This window comes from Schistocerca americana, unplaced genomic scaffold (assembly GCF_021461395.2).
Source record: "Schistocerca americana isolate TAMUIC-IGC-003095 unplaced genomic scaffold, iqSchAmer2.1 HiC_scaffold_263, whole genome shotgun sequence".
Classification (NCBI taxonomy): Eukaryota; Metazoa; Arthropoda; class Insecta; order Orthoptera; family Acrididae; genus Schistocerca; species Schistocerca americana.
In genome coordinates this window covers 17,287-26,874 of record NW_025725976.1, presented here as the reverse complement: position 1 = coordinate 26,874, position 9,588 = coordinate 17,287, and the positions used below count along the sequence as shown (strand labels likewise).

The 9,588-nt window shown below is 48.8% G+C and overlaps 30 non-coding genes across 30 annotated transcripts; all 30 read right to left on the bottom strand.

The window, feature by feature from the left end:
- Positions 1 to 124: 124 nt before the first annotated feature.
- Positions 125 to 196, bottom strand: Trnat-ugu. Its single transcript has one exon. It is a non-coding gene; the product is annotated as a tRNA-Thr (tRNA).
- A 246-nt stretch (positions 197 to 442) lies between these two features.
- On the bottom strand, positions 443 to 514 carry Trnat-ugu. The gene has a single exon. It is a non-coding gene; the product is annotated as a tRNA-Thr (tRNA).
- Positions 515 to 760: 246 nt separating this feature from the next.
- On the bottom strand, positions 761 to 832 carry Trnat-ugu. Its single transcript has one exon. It is a non-coding gene; the product is annotated as a tRNA-Thr (tRNA).
- Positions 833 to 1,078: 246 nt separating this feature from the next.
- On the bottom strand, positions 1,079 to 1,150 carry Trnat-ugu. The gene has a single exon. It is a non-coding gene; the product is annotated as a tRNA-Thr (tRNA).
- A 246-nt stretch (positions 1,151 to 1,396) lies between these two features.
- On the bottom strand, positions 1,397 to 1,468 carry Trnat-ugu. Its single transcript has one exon. It is a non-coding gene; the product is annotated as a tRNA-Thr (tRNA).
- Positions 1,469 to 1,714: 246 nt separating this feature from the next.
- Positions 1,715 to 1,786, bottom strand: Trnat-ugu. Its single transcript has one exon. It is a non-coding gene; the product is annotated as a tRNA-Thr (tRNA).
- A 246-nt stretch (positions 1,787 to 2,032) lies between these two features.
- Positions 2,033 to 2,104, bottom strand: Trnat-ugu. The gene has a single exon. It is a non-coding gene; the product is annotated as a tRNA-Thr (tRNA).
- A 246-nt stretch (positions 2,105 to 2,350) lies between these two features.
- Trnat-ugu lies at positions 2,351 to 2,422 on the bottom strand. The gene has a single exon. It is a non-coding gene; the product is annotated as a tRNA-Thr (tRNA).
- A 246-nt stretch (positions 2,423 to 2,668) lies between these two features.
- Trnat-ugu lies at positions 2,669 to 2,740 on the bottom strand. Its single transcript has one exon. It is a non-coding gene; the product is annotated as a tRNA-Thr (tRNA).
- A 246-nt stretch (positions 2,741 to 2,986) lies between these two features.
- Trnat-ugu lies at positions 2,987 to 3,058 on the bottom strand. The gene has a single exon. It is a non-coding gene; the product is annotated as a tRNA-Thr (tRNA).
- Positions 3,059 to 3,304: 246 nt separating this feature from the next.
- Trnat-ugu lies at positions 3,305 to 3,376 on the bottom strand. The gene has a single exon. It is a non-coding gene; the product is annotated as a tRNA-Thr (tRNA).
- A 246-nt stretch (positions 3,377 to 3,622) lies between these two features.
- Positions 3,623 to 3,694, bottom strand: Trnat-ugu. The gene has a single exon. It is a non-coding gene; the product is annotated as a tRNA-Thr (tRNA).
- A 246-nt stretch (positions 3,695 to 3,940) lies between these two features.
- Trnat-ugu lies at positions 3,941 to 4,012 on the bottom strand. The gene has a single exon. It is a non-coding gene; the product is annotated as a tRNA-Thr (tRNA).
- A 246-nt stretch (positions 4,013 to 4,258) lies between these two features.
- Positions 4,259 to 4,330, bottom strand: Trnat-ugu. The gene has a single exon. It is a non-coding gene; the product is annotated as a tRNA-Thr (tRNA).
- Positions 4,331 to 4,576: 246 nt separating this feature from the next.
- Positions 4,577 to 4,648, bottom strand: Trnat-ugu. The gene has a single exon. It is a non-coding gene; the product is annotated as a tRNA-Thr (tRNA).
- Positions 4,649 to 4,894: 246 nt separating this feature from the next.
- On the bottom strand, positions 4,895 to 4,966 carry Trnat-ugu. The gene has a single exon. It is a non-coding gene; the product is annotated as a tRNA-Thr (tRNA).
- A 246-nt stretch (positions 4,967 to 5,212) lies between these two features.
- Trnat-ugu lies at positions 5,213 to 5,284 on the bottom strand. The gene has a single exon. It is a non-coding gene; the product is annotated as a tRNA-Thr (tRNA).
- Positions 5,285 to 5,530: 246 nt separating this feature from the next.
- Trnat-ugu lies at positions 5,531 to 5,602 on the bottom strand. The gene has a single exon. It is a non-coding gene; the product is annotated as a tRNA-Thr (tRNA).
- Positions 5,603 to 5,848: 246 nt separating this feature from the next.
- On the bottom strand, positions 5,849 to 5,920 carry Trnat-ugu. The gene has a single exon. It is a non-coding gene; the product is annotated as a tRNA-Thr (tRNA).
- A 246-nt stretch (positions 5,921 to 6,166) lies between these two features.
- Positions 6,167 to 6,238, bottom strand: Trnat-ugu. Its single transcript has one exon. It is a non-coding gene; the product is annotated as a tRNA-Thr (tRNA).
- A 246-nt stretch (positions 6,239 to 6,484) lies between these two features.
- Trnat-ugu lies at positions 6,485 to 6,556 on the bottom strand. Its single transcript has one exon. It is a non-coding gene; the product is annotated as a tRNA-Thr (tRNA).
- Positions 6,557 to 6,802: 246 nt separating this feature from the next.
- Positions 6,803 to 6,874, bottom strand: Trnat-ugu. The gene has a single exon. It is a non-coding gene; the product is annotated as a tRNA-Thr (tRNA).
- Positions 6,875 to 7,120: 246 nt separating this feature from the next.
- Positions 7,121 to 7,192, bottom strand: Trnat-ugu. The gene has a single exon. It is a non-coding gene; the product is annotated as a tRNA-Thr (tRNA).
- A 246-nt stretch (positions 7,193 to 7,438) lies between these two features.
- Positions 7,439 to 7,510, bottom strand: Trnat-ugu. Its single transcript has one exon. It is a non-coding gene; the product is annotated as a tRNA-Thr (tRNA).
- A 246-nt stretch (positions 7,511 to 7,756) lies between these two features.
- On the bottom strand, positions 7,757 to 7,828 carry Trnat-ugu. The gene has a single exon. It is a non-coding gene; the product is annotated as a tRNA-Thr (tRNA).
- Positions 7,829 to 8,074: 246 nt separating this feature from the next.
- Positions 8,075 to 8,146, bottom strand: Trnat-ugu. Its single transcript has one exon. It is a non-coding gene; the product is annotated as a tRNA-Thr (tRNA).
- A 246-nt stretch (positions 8,147 to 8,392) lies between these two features.
- Positions 8,393 to 8,464, bottom strand: Trnat-ugu. Its single transcript has one exon. It is a non-coding gene; the product is annotated as a tRNA-Thr (tRNA).
- A 246-nt stretch (positions 8,465 to 8,710) lies between these two features.
- On the bottom strand, positions 8,711 to 8,782 carry Trnat-ugu. The gene has a single exon. It is a non-coding gene; the product is annotated as a tRNA-Thr (tRNA).
- A 246-nt stretch (positions 8,783 to 9,028) lies between these two features.
- Positions 9,029 to 9,100, bottom strand: Trnat-ugu. Its single transcript has one exon. It is a non-coding gene; the product is annotated as a tRNA-Thr (tRNA).
- Positions 9,101 to 9,346: 246 nt separating this feature from the next.
- On the bottom strand, positions 9,347 to 9,418 carry Trnat-ugu. The gene has a single exon. It is a non-coding gene; the product is annotated as a tRNA-Thr (tRNA).
- Positions 9,419 to 9,588: the final 170 nt, after the last annotated feature.

The window sequence follows — 9,588 nt, the reverse complement described above, 5'->3', positions numbered from 1 at the left end:
GATGACTGACGGGTGCTGCCGTCTTTCGTCTATCGTCATCTGTGATCTTGGCTCAGGCCCGAAAAGACACGCTATTCCGAAATTTTCGGTTCAAAGCATTGCATTGGCCCATTTAAAATTGTGCTGCCCCCTGTGAGAATCGAACTCACGACCCCTGGTTTACAAGACCAGTGCTCTGCCCCTGAGCTAAGGAGGCTGTTACAGCTTACACCTCTTTGCGATCGCCACAGCCCTCGACAAAAATACATTTCAGAGTCCAGAAAATGCGTACAAAGATTTACTCTGCCACAACAATTCGCTACCATTGAGGTCCACAGCGATGACTGACGGGTGCTGCCGTCTTTCGTCTATCGTCATCTGTGATCTTGGCTCAGGCCCGAAAAGACACGCTATTTCGAAATTTTCGGTTCAAAGCATTGCATTGGCCCATTTAAAATTGTGCTGCCCCCTGTGAGAATCGAACTCACGACCCCTGGTTTACAAGACCAGTGCTCTGCCCCTGAGCTAAGGAGGCTGTTACAGCTTACACCTCTTTGCGATCGCCACAGCCCTCGACAAAAATACATTTCAGAGTCCAGAAAATGCGTACAAAGATTTACTCTGCCACAACAATTCGCTACCATTGAGGTCCACAGCGATGACTGACGGGTGCTGCCGTCTTTCGTCTATCGTCATCTGTGATCTTGGCTCAGGCCCGAAAAGACACGCTATTTCGAAATTTTCGGTTCAAAGCATTGCATTGGCCCATTTAAAATTGTGCTGCCCCCTGTGAGAATCGAACTCACGACCCCTGGTTTACAAGACCAGTGCTCTGCCCCTGAGCTAAGGAGGCTGTTACAGCTTACACCTCTTTGCGATCGCCACAGCCCTCGACAAAAATACATTTCAGAGTCCAGAAAATGCGTACAAAGATTTACTCTGCCACAACAATTCGCTACCATTGAGGTCCACAGCGATGACTGACGGGTGCTGCCGTCTTTCGTCTATCGTCATCTGTGATCTTGGCTCAGGCCCGAAAAGACACGCTATTTCGAAATTTTCGGTTCAAAGCATTGCATTGGCCCATTTAAAATTGTGCTGCCCCCTGTGAGAATCGAACTCACGACCCCTGGTTTACAAGACCAGTGCTCTGCCCCTGAGCTAAGGAGGCTGTTACAGCTTACACCTCTTTGCGATCGCCACAGCCCTCGACAAAAATACATTTCAGAGTCCAGAAAATGCGTACAAAGATTTACTCTGCCACAACAATTCGCTACCATTGAGGTCCACAGCGATGACTGACGGGTGCTGCCGTCTTTCGTCTATCGTCATCTGTGATCTTGGCTCAGGCCCGAAAAGACACGCTATTCCGAAATTTTCGGTTCAAAGCATTGCATTGGCCCATTTAAAATTGTGCTGCCCCCTGTGAGAATCGAACTCACGACCCCTGGTTTACAAGACCAGTGCTCTGCCCCTGAGCTAAGGAGGCTGTTACAGCTTACACCTCTTTGCGATCGCCACAGCCCTCGACAAAAATACATTTCAGAGTCCAGAAAATGCGTACAAAGATTTACTCTGCCACAACAATTCGCTACCATTGAGGTCCACAGCGATGACTGACGGGTGCTGCCGTCTTTCGTCTATCGTCATCTGTGATCTTGGCTCAGGCCCGAAAAGACACGCTATTTCGAAATTTTCGGTTCAAAGCATTGCATTGGCCCATTTAAAATTGTGCTGCCCCCTGTGAGAATCGAACTCACGACCCCTGGTTTACAAGACCAGTGCTCTGCCCCTGAGCTAAGGAGGCTGTTACAGCTTACACCTCTTTGCGATCGCCACAGCCCTCGACAAAAATACATTTCAGAGTCCAGAAAATGCGTACAAAGATTTACTCTGCCACAACAATTCGCTACCATTGAGGTCCACAGCGATGACTGACGGGTGCTGCCGTCTTTCGTCTATCGTCATCTGTGATCGTGGCTCAGGCCCGAAAAGACACGCTATTTCGAAATTTTCGGTTCAAAGCATTGCATTGGCCCATTTAAAATTGTGCTGCCCCCTGTGAGAATCGAACTCACGACCCCTGGTTTACAAGACCAGTGCTCTGCCCCTGAGCTAAGGAGGCTGTTACAGCTTACACCTCTTTGCGATCGCCACAGCCCTCGACAAAAATACATTTCAGAGTCCAGAAAATGCGTACAAAGATTTACTCTGCCACAACAATTCGCTACCATTGAGGTCCACAGCGATGACTGACGGGTGCTGCCGTCTTTCGTCTATCGTCATCTGTGATCTTGGCTCAGGCCCGAAAAGACACGCTATTCCGAAATTTTCGGTTCAAAGCATTGCATTGGCCCATTTAAAATTGTGCTGCCCCCTGTGAGAATCGAACTCACGACCCCTGGTTTACAAGACCAGTGCTCTGCCCCTGAGCTAAGGAGGCTGTTACAGCTTACACCTCTTTGCGATCGCCACAGCCCTCGACAAAAATACATTTCAGAGTCCAGAAAATGCGTACAAAGATTTACTCTGCCACAACAATTCGCTACCATTGAGGTCCACAGCGATGACTGACGGGTGCTGCCGTCTTTCGTCTATCGTCATCTGTGATCTTGGCTCAGGCCCGAAAAGACACGCTATTTCGAAATTTTCGGTTCAAAGCATTGCATTGGCCCATTTAAAATTGTGCTGCCCCCCGTGAGAATCGAACTCACGACCCCTGGTTTACAAGACCAGTGCTCTGCCCCTGAGCTAAGGAGGCTGTTACAGCTTACACCTCTTTGCGATCGCCACAGCCCTCGACAAAAATACATTTCAGAGTCCAGAAAATGCGTACAAAGATTTACTCTGCCACAACAATTCGCTACCATTGAGGTCCACAGCGATGACTGACGGGTGCTGCCGTCTTTCGTCTATCGTCATCTGTGATCTTGGCTCAGGCCCGAAAAGACACGCTATTCCGAAATTTTCGGTTCAAAGCATTGCATTGGCCCATTTAAAATTGTGCTGCCCCCTGTGAGAATCGAACTCACGACCCCTGGTTTACAAGACCAGTGCTCTGCCCCTGAGCTAAGGAGGCTGTTACAGCTTACACCTCTTTGCGATCGCCACAGCCCTCGACAAAAATACATTTCAGAGTCCAGAAAATGCGTACAAAGATTTACTCTGCCACAACAATTCGCTACCATTGAGGTCCACAGCGATGACTGACGGGTGCTGCCGTCTTTCGTCTATCGTCATCTGTGATCTTGGCTCAGGCCCGAAAAGACACGCTATTTCGAAATTTTCGGTTCAAAGCATTGCATTGGCCCATTTAAAATTGTGCTGCCCCCCGTGAGAATCGAACTCACGACCCCTGGTTTACAAGACCAGTGCTCTGCCCCTGAGCTAAGGAGGCTGTTACAGCTTACACCTCTTTGCGATCGCCACAGCCCTCGACAAAAATACATTTCAGAGTCCAGAAAATGCGTACAAAGATTTACTCTGCCACAACAATTCGCTACCATTGAGGTCCACAGCGATGACTGACGGGTGCTGCCGTCTTTCGTCTATCGTCATCTGTGATCTTGGCTCAGGCCCGAAAAGACACGCTATTTCGAAATTTTCGGTTCAAAGCATTGCATTGGCCCATTTAAAATTGTGCTGCCCCCTGTGAGAATCGAACTCACGACCCCTGGTTTACAAGACCAGTGCTCTGCCCCTGAGCTAAGGAGGCTGTTACAGCTTACACCTCTTTGCGATCGCCACAGCCCTCGACAAAAATACATTTCAGAGTCCAGAAAATGCGTACAAAGATTTACTCTGCCACAACAATTCGCTACCATTGAGGTCCACAGCGATGACTGACGGGTGCTGCCGTCTTTCGTCTATCGTCATCTGTGATCTTGGCTCAGGCCCGAAAAGACACGCTATTTCGAAATTTTCGGTTCAAAGCATTGCATTGGCCCATTTAAAATTGTGCTGCCCCCTGTGAGAATCGAACTCACGACCCCTGGTTTACAAGACCAGTGCTCTGCCCCTGAGCTAAGGAGGCTGTTACAGCTTACACCTCTTTGCGATCGCCACAGCCCTCGACAAAAATACATTTCAGAGTCCAGAAAATGCGTACAAAGATTTACTCTGCCACAACAATTCGCTACCATTGAGGTCCACAGCGATGACTGACGGGTGCTGCCGTCTTTCGTCTATCGTCATCTGTGATCTTGGCTCAGGCCCGAAAAGACACGCTATTTCGAAATTTTCGGTTCAAAGCATTGCATTGGCCCATTTAAAATTGTGCTGCCCCCTGTGAGAATCGAACTCACGACCCCTGGTTTACAAGACCAGTGCTCTGCCCCTGAGCTAAGGAGGCTGTTACAGCTTACACCTCTTTGCGATCGCCACAGCCCTCGACAAAAATACATTTCAGAGTCCAGAAAATGCGTACAAAGATTTACTCTGCCACAACAATTCGCTACCATTGAGGTCCACAGCGATGACTGACGGGTGCTGCCGTCTTTCGTCTATCGTCATCTGTGATCTTGGCTCAGGCCCGAAAAGACACGCTATTTCGAAATTTTCGGTTCAAAGCATTGCATTGGCCCATTTAAAATTGTGCTGCCCCCTGTGAGAATCGAACTCACGACCCCTGGTTTACAAGACCAGTGCTCTGCCCCTGAGCTAAGGAGGCTGTTACAGCTTACACCTCTTTGCGATCGCCACAGCCCTCGACAAAAATACATTTCAGAGTCCAGAAAATGCGTACAAAGATTTACTCTGCCACAACAATTCGCTACCATTGAGGTCCACAGCGATGACTGACGGGTGCTGCCGTCTTTCGTCTATCGTCATCTGTGATCTTGGCTCAGGCCCGAAAAGACACGCTATTTCGAAATTTTCGGTTCAAAGCATTGCATTGGCCCATTTAAAATTGTGCTGCCCCCTGTGAGAATCGAACTCACGACCCCTGGTTTACAAGACCAGTGCTCTGCCCCTGAGCTAAGGAGGCTGTTACAGCTTACACCTCTTTGCGATCGCCACAGCCCTCGACAAAAATACATTTCAGAGTCCAGAAAATGCGTACAAAGATTTACTCTGCCACAACAATTCGCTACCATTGAGGTCCACAGCGATGACTGACGGGTGCTGCCGTCTTTCGTCTATCGTCATCTGTGATCTTGGCTCAGGCCCGAAAAGACACGCTATTTCGAAATTTTCGGTTCAAAGCATTGCATTGGCCCATTTAAAATTGTGCTGCCCCCTGTGAGAATCGAACTCACGACCCCTGGTTTACAAGACCAGTGCTCTGCCCCTGAGCTAAGGAGGCTGTTACAGCTTACACCTCTTTGCGATCGCCACAGCCCTCGACAAAAATACATTTCAGAGTCCAGAAAATGCGTACAAAGATTTACTCTGCCACAACAATTCGCTACCATTGAGGTCCACAGCGATGACTGACGGGTGCTGCCGTCTTTCGTCTATCGTCATCTGTGATCTTGGCTCAGGCCCGAAAAGACACGCTATTTCGAAATTTTCGGTTCAAAGCATTGCATTGGCCCATTTAAAATTGTGCTGCCCCCTGTGAGAATCGAACTCACGACCCCTGGTTTACAAGACCAGTGCTCTGCCCCTGAGCTAAGGAGGCTGTTACAGCTTACACCTCTTTGCGATCGCCACAGCCCTCGACAAAAATACATTTCAGAGTCCAGAAAATGCGTACAAAGATTTACTCTGCCACAACAATTCGCTACCATTGAGGTCCACAGCGATGACTGACGGGTGCTGCCGTCTTTCGTCTATCGTCATCTGTGATCTTGGCTCAGGCCCGAAAAGACACGCTATTTCGAAATTTTCGGTTCAAAGCATTGCATTGGCCCATTTAAAATTGTGCTGCCCCCTGTGAGAATCGAACTCACGACCCCTGGTTTACAAGACCAGTGCTCTGCCCCTGAGCTAAGGAGGCTGTTACAGCTTACACCTCTTTGCGATCGCCACAGCCCTCGACAAAAATACATTTCAGAGTCCAGAAAATGCGTACAAAGATTTACTCTGCCACAACAATTCGCTACCATTGAGGTCCACAGCGATGACTGACGGGTGCTGCCGTCTTTCGTCTATCGTCATCTGTGATCTTGGCTCAGGCCCGAAAAGACACGCTATTTCGAAATTTTCGGTTCAAAGCATTGCATTGGCCCATTTAAAATTGTGCTGCCCCCTGTGAGAATCGAACTCACGACCCCTGGTTTACAAGACCAGTGCTCTGCCCCTGAGCTAAGGAGGCTGTTACAGCTTACACCTCTTTGCGATCGCCACAGCCCTCGACAAAAATACATTTCAGAGTCCAGAAAATGCGTACAAAGATTTACTCTGCCACAACAATTCGCTACCATTGAGGTCCACAGCGATGACTGACGGGTGCTGCCGTCTTTCGTCTATCGTCATCTGTGATCGTGGCTCAGGCCCGAAAAGACACGCTATTTCGAAATTTTCGGTTCAAAGCATTGCATTGGCCCATTTAAAATTGTGCTGCCCCCTGTGAGAATCGAACTCACGACCCCTGGTTTACAAGACCAGTGCTCTGCCCCTGAGCTAAGGAGGCTGTTACAGCTTACACCTCTTTGCGATCGCCACAGCCCTCGACAAAAATACATTTCAGAGTCCAGAAAATGCGTACAAAGATTTACTCTGCCACAACAATTCGCTACCATTGAGGTCCACAGCGATGACTGACGGGTGCTGCCGTCTTTCGTCTATCGTCATCTGTGATCTTGGCTCAGGCCCGAAAAGACACGCTATTTCGAAATTTTCGGTTCAAAGCATTGCATTGGCCCATTTAAAATTGTGCTGCCCCCTGTGAGAATCGAACTCACGACCCCTGGTTTACAAGACCAGTGCTCTGCCCCTGAGCTAAGGAGGCTGTTACAGCTTACACCTCTTTGCGATCGCCACAGCCCTCGACAAAAATACATTTCAGAGTCCAGAAAATGCGTACAAAGATTTACTCTGCCACAACAATTCGCTACCATTGAGGTCCACAGCGATGACTGACGGGTGCTGCCGTCTTTCGTCTATCGTCATCTGTGATCGTGGCTCAGGCCCGAAAAGACACGCTATTTCGAAATTTTCGGTTCAAAGCATTGCATTGGCCCATTTAAAATTGTGCTGCCCCCTGTGAGAATCGAACTCACGACCCCTGGTTTACAAGACCAGTGCTCTGCCCCTGAGCTAAGGAGGCTGTTACAGCTTACACCTCTTTGCGATCGCCACAGCCCTCGACAAAAATACATTTCAGAGTCCAGAAAATGCGTACAAAGATTTACTCTGCCACAACAATTCGCTACCATTGAGGTCCACAGCGATGACTGACGGGTGCTGCCGTCTTTCGTCTATCGTCATCTGTGATCTTGGCTCAGGCCCGAAAAGACACGCTATTTCGAAATTTTCGGTTCAAAGCATTGCATTGGCCCATTTAAAATTGTGCTGCCCCCTGTGAGAATCGAACTCACGACCCCTGGTTTACAAGACCAGTGCTCTGCCCCTGAGCTAAGGAGGCTGTTACAGCTTACACCTCTTTGCGATCGCCACAGCCCTCGACAAAAATACATTTCAGAGTCCAGAAAATGCGTACAAAGATTTACTCTGCCACAACAATTCGCTACCATTGAGGTCCACAGCGATGACTGACGGGTGCTGCCGTCTTTCGTCTATCGTCATCTGTGATCTTGGCTCAGGCCCGAAAAGACACGCTATTTCGAAATTTTCGGTTCAAAGCATTGCATTGGCCCATTTAAAATTGTGCTGCCCCCTGTGAGAATCGAACTCACGACCCCTGGTTTACAAGACCAGTGCTCTGCCCCTGAGCTAAGGAGGCTGTTACAGCTTACACCTCTTTGCGATCGCCACAGCCCTCGACAAAAATACATTTCAGAGTCCAGAAAATGCGTACAAAGATTTACTCTGCCACAACAATTCGCTACCATTGAGGTCCACAGCGATGACTGACGGGTGCTGCCGTCTTTCGTCTATCGTCATCTGTGATCTTGGCTCAGGCCCGAAAAGACACGCTATTTCGAAATTTTCGGTTCAAAGCATTGCATTGGCCCATTTAAAATTGTGCTGCCCCCTGTGAGAATCGAACTCACGACCCCTGGTTTACAAGACCAGTGCTCTGCCCCTGAGCTAAGGAGGCTGTTACAGCTTACACCTCTTTGCGATCGCCACAGCCCTCGACAAAAATACATTTCAGAGTCCAGAAAATGCGTACAAAGATTTACTCTGCCACAACAATTCGCTACCATTGAGGTCCACAGCGATGACTGACGGGTGCTGCCGTCTTTCGTCTATCGTCATCTGTGATCTTGGCTCAGGCCCGAAAAGACACGCTATTTCGAAATTTTCGGTTCAAAGCATTGCATTGGCCCATTTAAAATTGTGCTGCCCCCTGTGAGAATCGAACTCACGACCCCTGGTTTACAAGACCAGTGCTCTGCCCCTGAGCTAAGGAGGCTGTTACAGCTTACACCTCTTTGCGATCGCCACAGCCCTCGACAAAAATACATTTCAGAGTCCAGAAAATGCGTACAAAGATTTACTCTGCCACAACAATTCGCTACCATTGAGGTCCACAGCGATGACTGACGGGTGCTGCCGTCTTTCGTCTATCGTCATCTGTGATCTTGGCTCAGGCCCGAAAAGACACGCTATTTCGAAATTTTCGGTTCAAAGCATTGCATTGGCCCATTTAAAATTGTGCTGCCCCCTGTGAGAATCGAACTCACGACCCCTGGTTTACAAGACCAGTGCTCTGCCCCTGAGCTAAGGAGGCTGTTACAGCTTACACCTCTTTGCGATCGCCACAGCCCTCGACAAAAATACATTTCAGAGTCCAGAAAATGCGTACAAAGATTTACTCTGCCACAACAATTCGCTACCATTGAGGTCCACAGCGATGACTGACGGGTGCTGCCGTCTTTCGTCTATCGTCATCTGTGATCTTGGCTCAGGCCCGAAAAGACACGCTATTTCGAAATTTTCGGTTCAAAGCATTGCATTGGCCCATTTAAAATTGTGCTGCCCCCTGTGAGAATCGAACTCACGACCCCTGGTTTACAAGACCAGTGCTCTGCCCCTGAGCTAAGGAGGCTGTTACAGCTTACACCTCTTTGCGATCGTCACAGCCCTCGACAAAAATACATTTCAGAGTCCAGAAAATGCGTACAAAGATTTACTCTGCCACAACAATTCGCTACCATTGAGGTCCACAGCGATGACTGACGGGTGCTGCCGTCTTTCGTCTATCGTCATCTGTGATCTTGGCTCAGGCCCGAAAAGACACGCTATTTCGAAATTTTCGGTTCAAAGCATTGCATTGGCCCATTTAAAATTGTGCTGCCCCCTGTGAGAATCGAACTCACGACCCCTGGTTTACAAGACCAGTGCTCTGCCCCTGAGCTAAGGAGGCTGTTACAGCTTACACCTCTTTGCGATCGCCACAGCCCTCGACAAAAATACATTTCAGAGTCCAGAAAATGCGTACAAAGATTTACTCTGCCACAACAATTCGCTACCATTGAGGTCCACAGCGATGACTGACGGGTGCTGCCGTCTTTCGTCTATCGTCATCTGTGATCT